Consider the following 23,450-nt stretch of genomic DNA (forward strand, 5'->3'; position numbering starts at 1 on the left):
CATTGAATCAATGTCTCTGGTAGCACTTGAACCATTGAATCAATGGCTCTGGTAGCACTTGAACCATTGAATCAATGGATATGGTAGCACTTGAACCATTGAATCAATGGCTCTGGTAGCACTTGAACCATTGAATCAATGGCTCTGGTAGCACTTGAACCATTGAATCAATGGATATGGTAGCACTTGAACCATTGAATCAATGGCTCTGGTAGCACTTGAACCATTGAATCAATGGCTCTGGTAGCACTTGAACCATTGAATCAATGGCTCTGTCAGCACTTGAACCATTGAATCAATGGCTCTGTTAGCACTTGAACCATTGAATCAATGGCTCTGTTAGCACTTGAACCATTGAATCAATGGCTCTGTCAGCACTTGAACCATTGAATCAATGGCTCTGTTAGCACTTGAACCATTGAATCAATGGCTCTGTCAGCACTTGAACCATTGAATCAATGGCTCTGTCAGCACTTGAACCATTGAATCAATGGCTCTGTTAACACTTGAACCATTGAATCAATGGCTCTGGTAGCACTTGAACCATTGAATCAATGGCTCTGTCAGCACTTGAACCATTGAATCAATGGCTCTGGTAGCACTTGAACCAATGGCTCTGGTAGCACTTGAACCATTGAATCAATGTCTCTGGTAGCACTTGAACCATTGAATCAATGGCTCTGTCAGCACTTGAACCATTGAATCAATGGCTCTGGTAGCACTTGAACCATTGAATCAATGGCTCTGTCAGCACTTGAACCATTGAATCAATGGCTCTGTTAGCACTTAAACCATTGAATCAATGGCTCTAGTAGCACTTGAACCATTGAATCAATGGCTCTGGTAGCACTTGAACCATTGAATCAATGTCTCTGGTAGCACTTGAACCATTGAATCAATGGCTCTGTCAGCACTTGAACCATTGAATCAATGTCTCTGTCAGCACTTGAACCATTGAATCAATGGATATGGTAGCACTTGAACCATTGAATCAATGTCTCTGGTAGCACTTGAACCATTGAATCAATGTCTCTGGTAGCACTTGAACCATTGAATCAATGGCTCTGGTAGCCCTTGAACCATTGAATCAATGGCTCTGGTAGCCCTTGAACCATTGAATCAATGGCTCTGGTAGCACTTGAACCATTGAATCAATGGCTCTGGTAGCACTTGAACCATTGAATCAATGGCTCTGGTAGCACTTGAACCATTGAATCAATGGCTCTGGTAGCACTTGAACCATTGAATCAATGGCTCTGGTAGCACTTGAACCATTGAATCAATGGCTCTGGTAGCACTTGAACCATTGAATCAATGGCTCTGGTAGCTCTTGAACCATTGAATCAATGGCTCTGGTAGCACTTGAACCATTGAATCAATGGATATGGTAGCACTTGAACCATTGAATCAATGGCTCTGTTAGCACTTGAACCATTGAATCAATGTCTCTGTTAGCCCTTGAACCATTGAATCAATGTCTCTGTTAGACCTTGAACCATTGAATCAATGGCTCTGGTAGCACTTGAACCATTGAATCAATGGCTCTGTCAGCACTTGAACCATTGAATCAATGGCTCTGTTAGCACTTGAACCATTGAATCAATGGCTCTGGTAGCACTTGAACCATTGAATCAATGGCTCTGGTAGCACTTGTTGAACTTTGTCTAAACATTGGAAGTAGGTTGACAGCTTGGCTAATTATTAATTGCCCTAAAATTTTTGTAACATACAGAAAAACAGCAATGTAAAAAGTTACATAATACATACTTACACACCACTATACACATCAGACTAAATATACGTATATATTTATATCCACACACACATTTAGCCCTCTAGTGGGACCTCGAGATACATATTAGCTCCGCTAACAGTTCAGGTTTCAAAACAATTCTCCTCATTAAAATTAATTCAAATGCAGCCCAAATGTATATTTTTAAATTATAAAAAGAAAATATAAATAAAGACTTGTTTAAAAACTAGTTACCATGGAAACGGGTTGTCTTGTGCTTACAGTTACAGAGGATGCAAGCATTGGTTGAAGGTAGAGGGGATAAACTTAGTTGTTGGTTTTCACTATAAAAACAATTTTTTTTTTTATATTCGCATCACAAGCTTCAACTTTTTTTACACGCGTTTTCGCGGAAATATATACCACACCCGGTTACCGAAAAGCGTTTAAAATTCTCTATTTAGATTGTTTGCACGATTACAATGAATCCTGTTATTCCGTATATGATAAAGTAGGGAGGTTAGCTCTGGTGGCATGGTTACGGAACCTAATCAGTCAAAATTTTGAACAAATTAATAGGCACTCTTAACCAACTATTCCGCACTATTATTTTTAAATTATACACGCATTATCACGATTATTAGGTGCGCAATGGTTTTAGTCATTTATTTATTTTTTTGTCTTATTGGCCACTTAGGGGGCGGAGTGGTCTAGCGGTAGAGAGCTGGACTGCTAACCCGTAAGTCTCGAGTTTGAATCCGGGTTCTAGTCAGTAGACCGTCCCTGAGTCCACCCAACTCTGATGAGTACCTAACTCAAGTTAGGGAAAGTAAAGGAGGTTGGGCATAGTGCTGACCACACTATCCCTTCATATGCCGAGGTCACAGAAACAAGTGAACTACACTTGCCCCATAGACCGTCAGGTTTGAAAGGGATAAATTTATTTAAAGACGTTAATTAATTTATTGATTTATTCATTGTTAGGTAGTCCAAACTGGCGAAAAAGTGCGTTTTAGGGTCAGTTTTTGCGGTTTTCAAAAAAAAAAATTTCACTACTTCTAGTTGTCCTATAAGAATAAAAATTATATGTTAATAAAGTTTAAGTCTTTATCTGTCGTAATCTGGTATTTTTATATCTGTAACACATGTTTGAATGTGTTTTATATTTGTTTGAAAAGTATCAGTTACGTCAACAAATTTCACCGTTTTTCGAGTACCGATCGACCCCACACTGTTTTATTTGGTCGCGACGAAGCATCGTAGAAGCATAATCTTAATGTCATTTTAAAGATCGAATTCTAGGCTATCGTTTGATGTATAAATTGTAAAAATAACTTGTTTATTTCATTTAAAAAATACAGATTTTAAACTTTAAATGACGATATATACACGGAAACAAACTAATTCTGTTTCAATTTTTACACCGATGTAAAGTTCAGTTTTATAACTACTTTGTGTTGTAAATTCAAGTATTTCTGATTTACGGTCGCGAGGCCGTACCCCCAATAAACATATAACCCTCGAGTCGTCTTTCAGCCCCGAGTAAGTTGCTCGCCGAACGGTTTTAAAGGTTGACGACCGATGATGCTAAACGGATTTTACCCTTGCTAGAGCCTTCAAACAAGTTGTAAGTACCATTTTTAAAGTTTCATTTCCATTTTAATAAATGAATTTTAAGTTTGAATGTCATTTTGGTTTAATTAGTACACGCTATTAATGTAAATTTGAACTCTACTAGTCCACGGCTTCTTGCGTGTGAACTACGCTTGTACACAGGGTGTGTTTAGACGTGAAGCTATTTAATTCAGGACATTCTAGGGACTTAAAATATGGATGCACTTAACTATTAGATGCTAGTGTTTACTAATTCTTTAAAATCTATCGAATGGGATTAATGATAGGGTCGTATTACTACAGTTTATTTGGACTATCACGTCAAAATTATGAATCGACAAATTCAAAATGGCCACCAGACAATCCTGGTTACTATGTGGACAAACTCAATTATTTACAGGGAACGAAGGTTAAATACTTAAAAAATATTAATGAAACACAAAAGAAATGTATAATTAAAATAACTACACATTTTTATTGATTTATTTAAAACAAAAGACACTAAATTTTAAGGACTAATGTGATTAATTTTTTTATTTTCTGTTGCGCACTCTGATTCTGATTCCCTGCTAAATAATGTGAAATGGTCTGCGCCAGTCTCCGTAATAAAATATACCAGATCAATTTTTAGATGGTGGTGCAATTTATTAAGATTCTACATGTTGTGACTTAGTTTTAAATGTTATATTAGTTGTAAGTGTAAGTAGTACTTGTAGTATTTCTCATTATTTATTTATTTTATATGCATATAATAGTAACAATGAAGGACAGTTAAGTTGTCCTATAGGATGTTGAGAACCACAGTATGGCATCTTCATCATTGGATATCTCAACCATTGTGGGACAAGCAACGATTATTTCAAATTTCATTCAGTAGAATTACTCTTAAAAATATATATAAAGTATAAATTACTTTTAACAAAAAGGTGTTTTCAGGCTTTTTCATATGTTTCCAGTTATAGTCATAGGACAAATAGTAGGCCTACACAATAGGCTAGTAGTAAATTTAATTATATTTTATTAATCACTAAATCAATTGTTCGTTCCATAGCTGGAGACATTTACGGTGGCCTATCCAGAACTTTCCTTACAAGGGAAGGGAAGAAGGCCAAGACCCCACTCCCCCCCTCAATTCGCAAAACATATTGCTTAATCTTGATGCTCCACAAGATCAAGGTTGAGGGAAACAAGACGTACAAAGATGTTCCCCCAAAACTGTTCCCCCAAAGCAGTTATCAGGTTTGAAAAGAAACCAAAGCATGTGGCATCAACTGCTGCATCACTTGTAGGCATCACGTCTTTATTAAACTACATTACATTACATTTACTCTACTAAATTTTGATTCTGTTTCTCCTGCACTAGATAACTGTGGTATTTTTTAAAATAATATTTTAACTCATGTGATTTTTGAAAATAATTAACACATTTTTCCACGTCGATGTTACCAACACAATAGTTTTAGAGTTATTCCAAAGCAAAAAAAATAATTAAATTGAATTTTTTTTAATGAAAATAAAAGTGACCAAAACGCATTTTTGTCATTTTCAATTATTTTTTTACCTTAGAAAGACTCATTTTAGATGACTGAAAAAAATTGGGCATATATATTACAAACTTTGCAGCAACTTTACCAATTTCTACACTTCTATGTTATTTAGTTTAAAAAATATGGGTTCTCAAAAATGGCACTTTTTGAAAATCAGTTTTTTACCAAATTTTGCTTTTTAAAAATCGCATAACTTTTTTATTTATTGAGATATTTTTATAAAATTTGTGGCATAGACCTTACAATTAAAAGTTCTTTCATGACATACTCACTCCAGAAGTCTGCAATCAATAGTTAATTTCAGTTTGGACTACCTAGATACGTTTTATTAGTTTGTTTTGGTGTTGGAATATATATATATATATATATATATATATATATATATATATATATATATATATATATATATAATTCTCTTCAGGGTGACCATGTGAGACACCACGTAAACGCAGGCCGCTCTCTAGACCTATAGCTACCATTCCCACCATTCTGGTGAGCTAAGGTTCACCCCAAATGTTAAAAATCGTAGAGCAGGGTCGAATTAGTAACGGTTATTAGGGGCAGAAAATTTAGCTTTTAAACGATTTGAAACTAAGGGAAAGTAACAAGTTCTGCTTTTGATCTTTTCATTATCGTCCGGAAACTGTCGTCACGGACGGCTGCTTTCGCGCGGGGAGGGGGGAATGGAAGGGATGGTAAGGTTGAATTCACTAACTATGAAATACTGAAAAGTAAGAAATAAAACAACTAAATAGCGGCGTATGATACGCCGCTGGTGAGCTCGTTATATAAAATTAGCATTGATTGATAATGTGCAATATGGTATTGGTAGGTAAAACACGGATATTTTAAATACTGCCTTTTATTTATTTTATACACTGAAGTACTGTTTACTAATTATTATTTTTAATCAATAACATTTTAGAAGCCACTCCACAATGTCCTCTATGTTTACTTCTATCTTTCAGTTTGTGGACTAGCTGGGGTTTTCACTAAATTGAATCAGGCGAGTCTGCCGGCGCCCGGGCTGGGTGCATACTTTCGTTTTAAAGAGTTCGATTAGCTGTGGGTAAAAAGGGATTACTAAAGTCCTTCACTAAACCATATACAGGACGTCCCCAGGCGCCCCAATAGACTACTATTTGGCGCCCCGGACGGACAAGCTGGGGTATTTAAGTCGTTCACTAAATTGAATCCGGTAGTCCACCGGCGCCCCGGTATGGGTCGATTTAGCGGCCTGGGCTATTTTGTGGGCGCTATGGTGCATACGTTCGTTCTAAACAGTGTGATAGACTATTAATAAGAAAGGTTACTAAAGTCCTTCACTAAATCGAATCCAAGGCGTTCTCTGGCGCCGCAACAGTGTGCTATTTGGCGCCCCGGGCCTTCCCGTGTTCGCTATAGCGCCTACGTTTGTTAGAGTAAGAGCAAAAGACTATGAATAAAATGGGGTATTATAGTCGTTTAGTAAGTTGAATCAATGCGGTTCCAGCAGCGCCCCAGCAGGGGTTGATTATGGCGCCCCTCACTAGACTGTGAGCACTTTGCGTTCGTGTATGCGTTTAAGTTTACATTATTTTCAGTTATTGTTTGCGTTTAGATTTGCGTTTGTGTTTCCATTTGTATTTGAGTTTTCTATGGGTTTGTGGTTGGGTTTGTTTTTGCGTTTGGATTTGTGTTTTCGTTTGCTTTTTTCTTTGTGTTTGTGTTTTCGATTGCGTTTGGGTTTGTGTTTTCGTTAGTGTTTGAGTTATGTTTGCTTTTTTTTTGTATTTTAGTTTTTGTTGTGGTTCGAGTTTATTCGAAAAGTAATATATCTCCTAAACCCGGACAAAGCCGGGTATATGCAGCTTAACTAACGAACACACAAGTCATGGTCCTTATAAATAGGTTTTTAACAGAGGCCAGTGCTGGGCCTAGCCGGGACGGCTTGTTTAATATAAAACTTATCATTATTCGTTTTTACAAATAGCGTCTAGAATAAAATATATTATTATCATAAAAGCTAAAAATTAATTAAGCATCCAATCAAGTCGAATCTGATGTCAGATTGTATTGTCGTCGGGTCTTGACACACGTGCAAAATTTCAGTGAAATTGGTTAGAAGAGGTCGAAATTTCGCTCGGCAGTTTCGATCAACGATTGACGAATTATTAAGCACTAAACATGAGAGGAAGTAAGCTAAATAAATAAAAGCTTGTAAAAAGACAGAGAAAAGCACAAGGGGTGAAGTTAAAATGTTGAAAAAATAAGTTGGTCGAGATATTTCTGTATTTCTCTAATAATGTAATATAGATACATTTTTTAAAATAAAATAACCATTTGTATTAGCACGTTTCTTTTAAAATGACATTTCTGATGATATTCATTGCTTATTCAAGGATCCCTTGCCAGAGGCGTAGCTAAGGGGGGGGGGGGGCTGCCGGCGCCGACCTTATGGGGGCGTCGACCTTATGGGGGCGCCGAGAGGGTCAGGAAAAAAATGTAAATAGACTGTTACTTAGCTATACATATAAGAACTTAATTCTTTTCTACATCATTTGTTCGACACCAAAATAAAAACCGTTCAGGGACAATAACTGAGGGGGGGGGTCTGCCAATATGAATGACTATACAATTAGGGGGTCGGGGCCTTTTAGCCAATGTGAATAAGTATATAAATGGGGGGGGGGGGGGCGCAAAGTTGATAGTTTGCCCCGGGCGTAGGAATGGGTCGCCTCTGTTCCTGGCCTGAAAAAAATGATAAATATTCAACCAAAACAAAAGTAAAACATAATCAACATTCAACCAAAACAAAAGTAAAACGTAATCAACATTCAATCAAAATATAATCAAAAACAAAATCAACATTTAAACAAAGTAGAAATTATTGAATTTAAAATATAATCAACATTTAAACAAAGCATAAATAATTAAAAACAAAATAAAGTCAATATTTAAACAAAGCATAAATAATTAAAAACAAAATAAAGTCAATATTTAAACAAAGCATAAATATTTGGATACACAATTTGGTGAACATTTAAACAAAGCATAACAATCTGAAACAATATATTTTCAACATTTAAACAAAGCATACATAATTGAAACAAAATATTTTCATCATGTAAACAATGCATAATTATATGTAAAAAAAAGAACGAAAAATAAGTTCAAGTGGCATACAACCAGTGCATTAGTAGTTGGAAAATAAAAAATGTTGCAATGAAGAGCCATTCGCCCGGCTGCTTCTGACCGTTAACCTTTCCCTGATGGGCTGTAGACTGCTGAGATGGTTGTGATGGGTGTATCTTGCCCCCTAGCTGGGGTCCATGCGTCGACTGAGCCTCACCCCTAGACTCGCGTTGGTTGTTACTTGATCTTTGCTGATTGCTACGATGAAAACCATGGGTTGAGTTTGACTGAGAATACATGTGTTGCTCCCCTTGATGTGGATACATGTTGAGTTGCTCCCCTTGATGTGGATACATGTTGAGTTGCTCCCCTTGATGTGGATACATGTTGAGTTGCTCCCCTTGATGTGGATACATGTTGAGTTGCTCCCCTTGATGTGGATACATGTTGAATTGCTCCCCTTGATGTGGATACACGTTATGTTGCTCTCGTTTAGACGACCTCTCATCCGACGTGGTTTGCTTTACGCTGTGTGTTTTAAAATACCAGCTGTCGCCCATTTTCTTCCTGAGACTTATCGCAGTGGAACTATTATCACTGGACGTGTACCCTGTGCCCGAGTTTCCATTGACCTGTGTGTCGTGCCGCAGGTTTCCATTGACCTGTGTGTCGTGCCGCAGGTTTCCATTGACCTTTGTGTCGTGCCGCAGGTTTCCATTGACCTGTGTGTCGTGCCGCAGGTTTCCATTGACCTGTGTGTCGTGCCGCAGGTTTCCATTGACCTTTGTGTCGTGCCGCAGGTTTCCATTGACCTGTGTGTCGTGCCGCAGGTTTCCATTGACCTGTGTGTCGTGCCGCAGGTTTCCATTGACCTGTGTGTCGTGCCGCAGGTTTCCATTGACCTTTGAGTCGTGCCGCAGGTTTCCATTGACCTTTGTGTCGTGCCGCAGGTTTCCATTGACCTGTGTGTCGTGCCGCAGGTTTCCATTGACCTTTGTGTCGTGCCGCAGGTTTCCATTGGGTTGGGCGGCATTACACTTTTTGTCACGTTTGGACACATGTCGACCATGTCTTCTGCGAACCAAGCGACTAGATCGATTTTTCTGTGAGACCTTATGTTCTGTCCACGAGCTAGACTGCGGAGAATCGCTTCCCGACTCATTGTGTGGATCGGCGGAAGTACGTGAATATGTTTTAGTCACTTGTTGCTTGTCGTCTTTTGTGTTGTGTTCTCTGTCCCCCTGATGCCCGTATTTTGGGTTATTCGATTTCCGCTTGCCACTACCCGTGTGACCATGCGGGTTTGATGTCAGATTGTTGTGGTGGAGCACAAGTTGTCCTGCACCGTCTCCTTGTTGACACCAATCATCTGTTCTGTCCGAGAAGTTGGCGTCGGTGTGTCGAGAGCTGGACGTGCTGATGGTCCTTGTGCTGTCCAAGTGGTTTACAGACGTGTTACTGACGTTGTATCTGGGCGGGTTGGCATCCACTTCATTTGCTGTTTCGAATGTCTCGTCAGTGTGGACAGGCTCTTCCTCATAGCTTGAAGACATCTCTTTACACGTGGAGCCTGTCGTTTGCTCGTCTGCGCAGTTTGTAATCTCCCAGCTCTGCTTCACTTGTTTACCCGCAGTTGTGAGCTGTCGTGCCGGCTTACGCATGCACAGAGAGGTGCTGTGTTTGCACTTTGGAGATTCAAAGGAAGACGTGTGACTCGTAGCCTGGAGACCCAGGTGAACTTGCGAGTCATGCGCCGGGGAAACACTACTTGCAGCATCTGACGGGTTGTCTGCAGGTTTGTTTCGTCCATGTTCTTTTTGTCTTGTGCTTTTTGTTTTTTTAGCCTGAGCTGGAGAACCCTCACTCATTAAGTTCTGGAGTTTTGTTTGTTGAGTAGAATATGTTTGCTCACTCCCTTTCACTCGTTTGACGTCACCGTTTAGCTTCTGGTCTTTACATGATTGGCTGATCTCAGATGTTACCGCCTCCTCCTTCAAGTGATTGACAGCACTCGGCCAAGCGACGGTCTCCTTGCTGCTACAGTGTAGGTCCCCGTGGCCTTCATCTGCTGGTCTAGTGTCCCACCAGGCCTGGGGTTTCTTTCTTTCATCACTGGAGACTTCGCTTCTTGGGACATCGTTTCTGGGTACGTTGTAGGTGAAGGTGTTCATATCAGAGACAGAATCTTCGTCGTGAACATCTGATTGGTGATTGGGCGAGTTGTCATCTGAATCTTGGATTTGATCACCAACACCATCTGAATCTTGGATTTGAGCACCAACACCATCTGAATGTTGATAAAGCGCATCGTTATCATCTGATTGCTGATTTAGTGCGCTTTCATTTAAATGTTGATTTTGTGCAGTATCATTGTCTGACTTTTGTTTTAGTGCAACCTCTTCATCCGACTGCTGATATTGAACAACTTCATCATGTGGTTGTTGATTTAGTACAAATTCATCATGTGGTTGTTGATTTAGTGCAATCTCATCTTTTGACACGCGTTTTCGAGCCCACTCATCGTCTGATTGTTGATTTGATACATCATCATCAACTGATTGTTGATTTATTGCATCATCATCATCAACTGATTGTTGATTTATTGCATCATCATCAGCGTCTGATTGTTGATTTATTGCATCATCATCATCATCTGACCGTTGATTCAATGCATCAACGTCATCATCTGATTGTTGATTCAATGCATCAACGTCATCATCTGACCGTTGATTCAATGCATCATCACCATCTGTTTGTTGATTTAATGCATTATTTTCATCATCTGATTGTTGATTTAGTTTAGCAACGTTATGCGATTGTTGCTGGGGGTTCAGCAACCGTTCATCTTCTTGACGGCTGCGTTCAGACCTTGGAGAGCTCTCCTTCGCAAGGTCTTGTTCCACTGGATGCATGCTCTCCGTCGTTGCCGACAGGTTGTGTACTTCGCCCTGTGAAGAATCGTGGAACATCTTGTCTCCGTTCTTGCCATTACTCTGGAAGATGCTTCTGTTAGTAAGGAAAGAAGACAAGGTGAGAATTTTGTCAGGGCTGCTGTCGTCTAGCTTTTCGACTGTCTCTGGTGAGAGCTTGTGGCTCGACGACTGCTCGTCCTCCTGCGAGCTTTGATCATGGAAAAACTCGATGTCCTCAATGACCTCGGTGCCCCACCAGCTGAAGTCGTCTGCACTTGTCGACGTGATAGGCGGAGTCCCGCCCACTGTTTCGTTAGACTTGAGGGAGCTGCTAAGGGAGACGTCCGTGGAGCTGGCGTAGTCCTTGCTTTCCGACACGTTCAGGTGGCTCGTGCTCCTGGCCATGTTGGCCGGCTCCATCAGAGCCACATCGTCTGAATGGCTCGAGACATCTGATGACGTCAGCTCAAGTTGAAAAGATACTCTTTTCTTTGCCTTCATCTCCCCGAACTCACCCTCATACACATGCAGAGCACACTCTGGCATGTCGAAAGAGCTGCTGTCTCTGATTGCTATCGGATTCCTCTTGACCGGTAAGGTATCAAGGTGTGTCGTCTTCTCTGGGTTACTCGCGCCATCTCCCATGTTCTCCAGCAGGCTGCTCACTATGGACTTGACATTGAGAACATCAGAGGATGCGCTCTCATGATCTTCGAGAGTACTCGAGTCCTGAGCCATCATCAACGACGGTGCTATGACGTCAGTGATTCCTTCCTCGTAGTCTTGTGTAGCTGTTACAATATTTTTCTTCTCCTCGTAGTCTTGTGTAGCTGTAACAATATTTTTCTTCTCCTCGTAGTCTTGTGTAGCTGTAACAATATTTCTCTTCTCCTCGTAGTCTTGTGTAGCTGTAACAATATTTCTCTTCTCCTCGTAGTCTTGTGTAGCTGTAACAATATTTTTCTTCTCCTCGAGTCGGTGGTAAGACACGTTACTGTTTATGGACGGCACGTCCATGGCTTGATCCATAGCATAGACTTGGGTATTGGACTCTATGGACGGCACGTCCATGGCTTGACCCATAGCATAGACTTGGGTATTGGACTCTATGGACGGCACGTCCATGGCTTGACCCATAGCATAGACTTGGGTATTGGACTCTATGGACGGCACGTCCATGGCTTGACCCATAGCATAGACTTGGGTATTGGACTCTATGGACGGCATGTCCATGCCTTGGCCTATGCCGTCGACTTGGGTATTAGACTCTTGTACTTGAGCACTCCACTTGTCTGCTCCATTTAAATCCGGGTTGATATAAACGTCACACACCGACTGGATGATTGGTCCGAAATTCGCTTCAAATTTTTGTTCCTGACCAGAGCTGGAGTTTTTAGAGGTCGACAAGGAGCTGCACAGCTCCGAACCATCGCTGTAGAAGGCGTTGGTGTCTGATACAAAGGTCTGCGAGTCCATCTGTGCACTGGAGAGGTTGGACGAGCAGGTGGAGCCGATACAACATTCAGCCAGATCGTCAGTCAAGTCTGTACAGCTTTTTTCTGACGGCGTATTGCAAGCAACCGAACATTGCTCGTTCACAGACTGTCTTATTCCAGCAGCAGCTTCTGGTGTGCAGCTCTCTTTACAAGCAGGCATTACTAGGAGGTCCGTGGGGGTAATTATACAGCGGTCCTGAACGGAGGCAAAGTTCGCCATTTTGTCAGCGTCCCAGTGCCCCACACCCCCCTTCTCTCCCCTTACACCCGTTTTGGAATCACGTGACCAAACGCTTTCTTTCTGTAGGGCGCCCTTTATTCTGTTATAAACATCTTTTTTTATTGCCAGCAATCCATCCTTCTCAGCACCTGCTTCACAAATATCTTCTGATAAATCTGCTCTGTCTAGGTGGTTTGGGGAATCTCGCTTGTGGATGGGGGAATCTTTTTGCTGGTTTGGGGAGTCGCGTTGGTAAATGGGAGAATCTCGCTGAATGATTGCTTCGTATTCTTTCTCAATGTGCTGCACGATATCCTTCACGTGGAGCCTCCCAAATCTACTTTCTTCAAGCGCTGGGTAGACGTCATCTAGGGAGTTGGCCACGCCCTCTTCCGTGGTACAGTGCTGGCCGAATGTGACAGGTGCATCTCTTGGTGCCGCCGGGCTGACCACCTGCCCCTGGTCCAGCTCAAAGACTGGCATGGAACCAGGATGGAAGGCGTGGTGACCGTTGTTGTTGTTTCTGGCGTATGTCGGCGGTGGCGAGCCTTCCTCTGATATCAAATCTTGTTCCAACTCCTGCACTGCCCACTGGCGCTCGTCAGTGGTGCTAAAGATTTTTGAGCTGCCGGCCCTGTTGGGCCTGCTCGATTGGGACAGGACCATACGGTCACCTGCTCCCGTCTGAGCGAGTGATGCCTTCACTTTTAGAATTTTCTCAGAGTTGGACGGCATAACCCTCACCTTTTCAAAACTTCCAGACTCTTTGATGACCATGAGAGATTCGCCAAACTCTAGCAGCGACTGGTCGCTGTCACTGGGCGTCACGTGCCTGGTCAGCTTGTTGTTTTGGCGATCGATGTTTTCGTCGTTTGATCGCATCTCAGGCGAGAATCCTTCTAGACCTCCCTGTATGGAGCGCTGCTTATCGTCTGCTCGATTCAATGGACTCGGATTAAAAATGTGAGACCCGTCGACACCCCGAGCCTTCTCTTTCCTCTCAGAAATGTAACGGAGGTCAAGGTCGGCGGCCTTTTTAAGACGAAACGTTTGACATCCTCCGGGTGTCTTAGCATCTAAGTCGGCGGGGTGGAAGGTGTGAAAGCTTGCGCGGCCAGTCGAGTTGGATCCTCGCGTGCTGTCGTCGTCACTGCTGCAGGAAGATGAGAGGTCAGAGGTCAGTTTCCTCTGTTGGCGCCTGCTCTCTATCAGCCGGGTCAGTCGGGTAGTGTGTGCATTATTCTGACCTTGACCTTTGCCTTTAGATTGGATGAGTTTTTTCGCGTGTTTTGGCGGTGTCTGGTCGAGTTTTTGTTCTGGTCTTGATTTGGTCTTGCGAAAAAGTTTTTTAATCTTTCTGAACATGCCGGCTCTGGTCGATGCCGGCTCTCTCTGCGGCGAGGTGGGTACGGACCTGCTCTTGTACGGCTGCAGGTAGGCTCCCGGCGAGTGGGGCGAACTGGGAGCTGACGTCAGCGGCTTGGTCAGGCCAGACGACAGCAAATGCTGGGATGGCGGCAGGCTTTCGCGCCGGACTCGACCAAACTTTGTTGCTGTTCGGAAGCCGTCCAGCATCATCTCACGTCCGTCCGCGAGAGGGGAGAATGTAGGCATCTGCTCGTCTGCATTCACCGAGCCTTTAGATGTCCATTTCAGCATGACCTAAAACATAGCAAGGCATTGGTTACATGTTGTACGTTCTTTGGGCATACGTTTTACATTCTTGTGGTAGTCTAGAGGTTTATACTTAATGGGTACATGTTTAAGTAAATGGTGTACACTATTTAAAGCTTATGGTCCCATTTGTGGCCACTTTATTGTAAAAACAACAATTTAAAATTATTAAATCACCGGATGGTGAAAATGTCATATTGAAATCGTATACCGTTAAAATGGCATGTTAACGAGTGCAGCAGCTAACAAAATAAATCTAATTGAAATTATGCATTGAAATTAATAAAAAGCAATAAATTTGACTTTAAAAAAAATTATAGCATTGGTCACCAAAATGAGGGGTCTAAGGCAAATTACCGAAATACACTTGCCCGAACGCCATTTGCCCGAAGGCCATTTGCCCGAATAGGACAAATGCGCTTGCCCGAATGGGACAAATGCCCGAATGGACACTTGCCCGAATGGGACAAATGCCCGAATGGACACTTGCCCGAATGGGACAAATGCCCGAATGGACACTTGCCCGAATGCTGCGAATGCCCGAAAGCCATTTGCCCGAAAAAAATGATAAATATTTTATAAATTAGAATACCAAACAGCAATTCATATTCAAATGAAGTTTGAGATTTCGATAATCAACACAATTCTATGCATAAAAACTAATTTGTTAAGATTATTTAAAATTTAGCTTTTTTATTTTTTGAAAATTGAGAAATTACTGTAAAAAAATTTACTCTTTAATAAATGTAAGGTGATGTTGGCAGCGGTGTATTTACATTCTTTTGATGAAAGTTTTGAACACCTTGTTTAGCCGACGTGTTGCGATGGTTATATAGCATTTATGACACAGTGCAGTCGGCTCGGCGGCTCGCAACAGAGGCGCGTTTGTTTGCATCTCTTGTCATCCTGTGTCGTGATCATTTCACAAAAGAATGAGGCGCGGTCTAGGCGGCGAATTTACTAACTGTAAGTAATCAATTATATTTAATCTCCATTTAATACACTTTGTTTAGACAATGTGTTAAAGCGATTACCTAATAAAGAAAGTGGGGTTGATTTTAAAATCCTGAGATAAACGAAATGGTATCTTTGTCTTGTTTCATAGATAAAAAATATGTATACACTTTTTATGTAACAAATACAAATTAATTAATAATGACTACTTAGTAATGTATAATTTTTTTCTCTTTCTTTATGCCTAAAAACGTTTTGATTATCAAAATTTTAAATTTAACTTGATTAAGAATGACTATTTGGTAATCTATAATGTTAAATTTTTCGGGTCATTGGGCAAGTGGCTTTCGGGAAAACTTCCGGCTACTCAAAAATGAGTAGTAGATTTCACGAGAGACCAATGGACACCAGCGAGAAAAGTCCCAAAGGTATTTGACAGGTCCATAAATTAATTTAAAAATCATGCACAGCGTAGTTACAATTAATATCTATTTATATAATTCTCTTCTGGGAGCAGTTAGAAAACAAGCTGCAAGCGCGCCTTTGCAGTCCCCTCTCTTCCTCTCTATCACTATCACTATCACTACCACCCCCACCCCACCCACACATGATCTGGTGAGCTGTGGTTCACTCTAAATGTTTACAAATCGTAGAGCCGGGTTTGTTGGCGGCTATTAGGGGCAGATAATTTAGTTTAAAACGATTTTAAACTTACAGAAGGTAAATAAGAGGAGGCTGCTTTCACCGGGGGGGGGGGGTGGGGGGGGGGGGGTAGGGGTTGGGGGGGGGGGGGGTAGTGTTTTAAAGCAAATATTTTCAGTGGCAGCATTGGTACTGTCGAATTCACAAATTATGAATTACTGAAAAGTAGAAAATAAAACAACTAAATAGCGGCGTATGATACGCAGCGGGTCGGCTCGTGGTTATAAAATCCTGCCTGTCTGTTTTTTTTTCGGACTTTACTAAAGATTGGATGTATTTGATGTTTTTAATATTTTCGGTAACTAAATAAAAAATTAAAAAAAAAGCAAAACAATTTGGTTTTCACGTGTAATAGCGACATAAACAATGGCATCCTGCTATTTGATAGGCCGCCATAAATTTTATTGTACACATTGTAAGCTAAAAATAGAAAACTAGGTCATGAGGTTTTGAATTTGCATTGTTGTTTAAAACCTTGTTCTGCAAAGTTTTGTAAACAAATAGTTATCGATCACTAAGTTACTGTACAGCCAATCAATATTTGTCTTACGAAAGTGAAACATCCGGTTATAACTTAGGCTTGATGAAAATAAATAGAAATGTAGCCTTAAACTCAACAAATTATCTTCAAGTTCTCTGGATTTGCAACTTTTATAGCATTTATTCTAAAAATATAAAATTTCTAAATTAATTTTAGGCTTAAGTTTTTTTTTTTTTTTTTTTTTTACGGTCCAAATCTAAAAAGCACGTTTTTATTCCATGTCAACAACATTATGGAAGGAATCTCGTCAACTCGCTGGTGTCCATTCTTTTATTAAAGAATGCAAATTTTTTTCTCTCATTTTTCGGTGCATTTTTAAGCATTGCTGTAAGTGTTGGTTCCCCCCCCCCCTATTTGTTTCAGTAATTCGTTTTAAATTAACTTGACACCACATACAACTAAAAATGTTTGCTAGAAAACCCAAGCAGCAGCTTGCCAAATCTATAACACAATTATCTACCCCTTGATCGAATTGAAATCATAAAACCAAGCAGTCGTCGGACAGCTAGCCAAGCAAATGCTAGGGTTTGATCTCCACTTATGTTAGTAAATTTAGTCATCTTTTTAATTGAATTATAATGACTAAAATCGAATGTCTAATTAGCTTAAAAATTAGCAATTCTTGTTTTTTCATCGTTGACAAATATATCTGAAAAGTTTGGACGAAATCCATGAAAATCACGAAATTCTTAAAAGGGGATTAACATAGAGTCACAAGATTAGCAACAAACCCACAAACAGACATTATGAATCAAATAAATTTTATAGATATATATAAATCAAAGTGGTCGCAGACTACTTGACCATAACAACTAGTCACCTATTGACCACTGGACCATGACAAGTAGTCACCTATTGACCACTGGACCATGACATCTAGTCACCTATTGACCACTGGGCCATGACATTTTGTCACATATTGACCACTGGACCATGACATCTAGTCACATATTGACCACTGGACCATGACAACTAGTCACCTATTGACCACTGGACCATGACATTTAGTCACATATTGACCACTGGACCATGACATCTAGTCACATATTGACCACTGGACCATGACATCTAGTCACATATTGACCACTGGACCATGACAACTAGTCACATATTGACCACTGGACCATGACAACTAGTTACCTATTGACCACTGGACCATGACAACTAGTCACATATTGACCACTGGACCATGACATCTAGTCACATATTGACCACTAGACCATGACAACTAGTCACCTATTGACCACTGGACCATGACAACTAGTCACATATTGACCACTGGACCATGACAACTAGTCACCTATTGACCACTGGACCATGACATTTAGTCACATATTGACCACTGGACCATGACAACTAGTCACCTATTGACCACTGGACCATGACAACTAGTCACATATTGACCACTGGACCATGACATTTAGTCACATATTGACCACTGGACCATGACATTTTGTCACATATTGACCACTGGACCATGACAACTAGTCACCTATTGAAAACTGGGCCATGACAATTAGTCACATATTGACCACTGGACCATGACAATTAGTCACCTATTGACCACTGGACCATGACAATTAGTCACCTATTGACCACTGGACCATGACAACTAGTCACATATTGACCACTGGACCATGACATTTAGTCACATATTGACTACTGGATGATCCTCTTTTCAAATACTTCTCAGGTAGTAAGTGTGATAAGGAGAAAAGTTACAGAATCGGTAGTATCAACTTGAGCTATACACGGACTATATCAACTTTCGGCAGGAATTGTTGGATCTATAGAGCAATAGAGGGTAACCTCCCAGTATTGGGAGTTGTCCAGTAATGTTTGTTGAGTTTCGTAAACATTGGTCACTATAAACCATGGTTTATTTGACCACTGAAATATGCATTAATAAACTCGAATGTATTAAATTCATATTTTAAGTAGAAAATTAACAACAATCCTTAGTTCTAGTTCTACATATAGATCTAGTTCTAGCTTTATATCTAGACACCTGGTTTCTACTATCTAGACTCTAAATGGTTAAACGTTAAAGTATAGCCTTGATATCTGTAGTGTATGGCACAGTTTAAATGGCTGCCTTACCAGTTCTAGCTATTATAAAATTCGATAACTTGGACAAACTGAACCCAAGTGTAAAAGAGTTGCCACCAATCTGCCCGCCGGTAGGGTGTACGATGGTGCATGTATTGCGTTCCGTCTAGTTTACACTACATCCACTCCCAATTCCACTAGTGTAACGCCTTCTTTGCTGCGCCGAGTTAGCACTCACACTAAACGGTGCGCGCTCGCAGATCACTGGTGTAGAACATGTCTCCAGCACGCGCAGTCAGTTCCCTTTTCAAACCTGGCGGTCTTTGGAGCAAGTGAAGTAGAGTTCACTTGTTTCTGTGACCTCGGCATATGAAGAGATAGTATGGCCAGCACTATGCCCAGTGGCCTTTACTTTCCCTAACGTAAGTTAGGTACCCATCAGAGTTGGGTGGACTCAGGGACGGTCTACTGACTTGAACCCCGATTCGAACTCGAGACTTAGGGGTTTGCAGTCCAGCTCTCTACCGCTAGACCACTCCGTCCCACGCGCAGTACATCAGTGAAATTGCGCGGTCTCTTTTGAATTCGTGCAGTCTGCGTTATGTATTGATTGAATACTTGGGAAATAAACTTTCTCGAATATACTTATACTAGCCGTCCCGGTCAGGCCCTGCACTGGCCTCTATGAAAAAGCTATCTGTAAAGGACCATGACTTGTTTTTATTAAAAAGCATATACCCGGCATGGGCGTTTGACAAAAGAACAAATAACCCTAAACCCAACTCTAACTTTAAACTTAACACTAACCACAACCAACAAAAACCAAAACACAAATACAAAAGCAAACGACAACGCAAACACAAGCACACACATAACCACACAAACAAACACAAACACAAAATTAAAAAAACGTAAACATAAACACAAACAAACGGAAACGCAAACAAAAACACAAACGCAAACATAAACAAAACGGCAAACACAAACATCGAAACAAACTTTTTTTAAAGTACTTTTTTTGTAAGTCATATATTATGTAATTGGTACAAAGGGACGTAATTTATATACTTGTTCAAACCAAATTGGAATTTTTGCAAAGGGTAACATTTTAGTTTAATTCTGTTTTTGTTTTTTCACATTACGTCAATCAAAATGATAAGTTGAAAAATGAAAATTTAGTGTGAAAATGATCAAAATAGAGCTTTTAAATCATCAATTTCGATTTTAGTACTAAAATGAACACTTTAAAAATATAATACAATTGCGATCAAGTCGAGGTTTTTTTTTACTATATGCATGTCATCCACTTTACCGTCCCCCTGCCTCAGAGAAGAAAAAAAATGAGATGAAGATGTTTTTTAGACACGATTACATCAGGCCCGAAATGAGTTTGAGCATATTTTTGTGTCATCTATTGTCTCACAATGGATACACTTTGCAATACATGGTTAAATTACTAAATTAGGAAATAGATTAAATAAATCATTTAAAATTTTGTGATACAGTCTACTAATATATTTTCTTTTTGTTATTTAAAGAGTAGTGTATCATTATACAGTATTTTTTCAGCATTTAGTTTTTTTTTAATACAATAGAGTTTCATGACTAAAAACAATTGCGCACTAAATGAATATGTCTATGCGCGTATAATAGTGCGGACTAGTAGACGAACAGCGAACTAATTTCAGAAAAATTTAATTAATTCAAACAAAAATTAATTAGGCATCCAATTAATTAAAATTTAATTACAGATTTCATTATCTTTGGGTCTTGACCCATGTGCCGAATTTCAGAGAAATTGGTCGGTTAAAATTGCTCGAAATTTCGCTCACTCGTTTCGATCTCTGACGACAAAAGGACGACAGACAGACAGAGCAAGTTAAATAAAACCTTGTGAAAATGCGTAAAATACTTTTAAATAACAAGCTTTTATGAAATAATGCAAAGGAGATTATAAAATATTTTTGAATTATGTATAATGATGAACAACTATTTAAATAACTAAAAATAAAAGTGTGAGTCACTTATCTAGTAAAGGTATTCAAAACATAAAAAAGTGACTCATTTGATTTTTTAGTATAGAAAATCATTATTGGCATAGATTTTAGATCTAGATAGAGCTAGATCTAGATGTAGAATCTACGGCTGGCTTAAGTCTAGTTTTTCCGTAGCTCTAGATCTAGATCCTAGATAGATAAATCCTATGTATTCTCGTATTAAATGATCCTTGAAGCTAAAAAGCAAAGATTTATACCAAATATTTAAGGACTAACATAGTTTATTAAAGAAACTCAATAATTTATTGTGATTTTATAGTGGTTTTTATTTTTAACTAATTAATTTTGGTTTGACCTAGATTTTAGATCTAGGAATTTCCATTCCTCCGACAGCTTATCTGTAGATCTAGAGAAATTTTTTGTATACTCAAATTAGAATTAATAATAGTGTTGAAACCCAAAAAAAAGTAAACGGACGTATCGCTAAAGCTATAGCCGACAGAAAATTAGCTTTATAATGCGTTAAACGTTTTTCATCGCTTAAAGTAGAGTGATCGCTTGCATTATTGTGATGTAGGGCCTATAGCATTTATTTTCTACTTTTTAGTTCAATCAGAAAACGTGGGTTTTTTTTAACTTTTTTAATGATAATTATTTTCTACTTTTTAGTCTTTGTCTGTTTGTTTGCATTAAAATCTTGCTATCGATTTTATCTTTTCGCATTCACTTTTTTTGGGTAAACGAAGACAACTCGTAAAAAACACGTGCCTTGAACCCGTGTCGAGTGGGTTAGCAATCGTGTGCCCAACCACTCGACCATATCGTCTCCCCCATACTGGCCACCAGTTGTTCCGGTTGTTTGTACACAAACACCACGTGAACACTACTCAGTAAGCCAAAAGAGGGAGAGTACCGAATCTTGTTTTCATCAAATTACAATTACTGGGTTATGTCCCCTTTTCCCCACGTTTTTGTTTTAGAAATATATAGCGGTCTAAAATGATCAATAAAATGTTTCCATGGATCAATTGAATATTGTATTGTCATCGGAAACAAAGCTTCCCTGAAAATTTCAGCGCGCTAGCTAACTGGGAAGTGCCCGAAATTTCGATCGCAAGATTTGATTGGAAAAACAGACGCGAAAGCAAGTTAAAGAAAACTTGGGAAAAAAATCTGAATTATACTGACACAACAGGACAGTTAAGCTCGTGTGTTTAATCTTTTGATGCAACAAATTTTGCCAAGTATCGACCTGTTATAATTTGGCTTCTTGTAGCAAGAGCTCCTCAAATGTTCGTATTGGTGTAGATGTATTCGAGTTAACAACTACCTTTGATGTTGATCATCGCCTTTTGGTTGAAAATGCCATAAATGCCTTTGTGATCGAATATAACCTTGAGGTTGTCCTGAATGTTGAAGAAGCTCTACATTTGAAAATGTGGAAATTAAGTATGACTGTGATGTCGTTGAAATTAAATATGACTGTGATGTCGTGGAAATTAAATATGACTGTGATGTCGTTGAAATTAAATATGACTGTGATGTCGTGGAACTTGACAATGTCAGTCTCTTCTTCGTCGTTCTTACTATCCTTTTTATTGGAGTAATGTCAGTCGAATGGTCCATGTCTTACAGCCTTAAGATGTCCTTGAACTATGTCAGGCGACCTTGACCTGACTTAAAAAACAAAGTCAAATGCCAAGAGAGACGCTGCTAGGAAAAAAAGAATGTCCCCAAGTGCAGCAAGGACAAACGCCCAGCCAACGTCCAGCGTGATGGGCAGCAGGTTGCCACGATTCTTGCCCAGTAGCGACACGGTAGCCAGGCTCAGGATACCTGTAATACAAACACCTTGGGTCAACTCAGGATACCTGTAATACAAACACCTTGAGTCAACTCAGGATTCGTGTAACAGATTCGTGTAACACAAACACCTTGAGTCAACTCAGGATACCTGTAACACAAACACCTTGAGTCAACTCAGGATACCTGTAACACAAACACCTTGAGTCAACTCAGGATACCTGTAATACAAACACCTTGAGTCAACTCAGGATTCGTGTAACAGATTCGTGTAATATAAACACCTTGAGTCAACTCAGGATTCGTGTAGTAAAAACACCTTGTTAAACCTAGATTCAGCTTGACACCACAGGGTAGAAATAATTCGCTTCGGTACATTGTAAATAATATGAAGTCTCTAACGTATTTTAGCGACTAATGCTTTTTATTAATGTGAGCGGGTGAATGGATTATTTATTTTGTATTATTTTATTGTGGGCGTGAATGGTCCACTGGACAGCGGCTACGGGGTTTCCCCTTCTGCTCGAAGCGGTCAGTATAAAAAAACTGACCGCTCGAATAATTTCTTTCTTTTTGACCCGAGGCGAGATGTAGATCGGGTCAGTTTCTGTGTGGACACCTCGTGCTTGCAGTGATGTTGCTTGTGCAACTTGGCTGGGTGTTTTGTGTATGTTGTTTTGTATATATTGTTTTGTCATGTTAAAGCCTGTGTTGTTTGGTAGTGTCTGTAGTTTTTTATATTAATTTTTTTACAATTTTATGATTGGTTCCATTTAATAAATGTAACAAATCGTTAAAGTTTTTTTTTGTTTTTTCTTTAGACTAAGGTTAAGGTTATTAACCAGTCTGGGTTTAGCCGGGCTTGCACTGACCGGACAGTAGTTAGAATAGTCTAGAAGGGTAGATTTTAGTTATCCCCCCCCCCTAGCAGGGCTTACAAATTGGAAGCACAGTGGGGTCAGTGCTTTAGTCTAGTTAAATTTTTGTTTTTTTGCTAGGGCTAGTGTAGCTTAGTTAATTTTTTTTGTTTTTCATAGGTCCCCATGGAACCATATGTGTTTAGTTTGTGTTTAGTGTAGGAATTGTTTGTTGTTT

The sequence above is a fragment of the Physella acuta genome, unplaced genomic scaffold (genome assembly GCF_028476545.2).
Source record: "Physella acuta isolate Inbredline_101_S28 unplaced genomic scaffold, ASM2847654v3 ptg000473l, whole genome shotgun sequence".
NCBI lineage: Eukaryota > Metazoa > Mollusca > Gastropoda > Physidae > Physella > Physella acuta.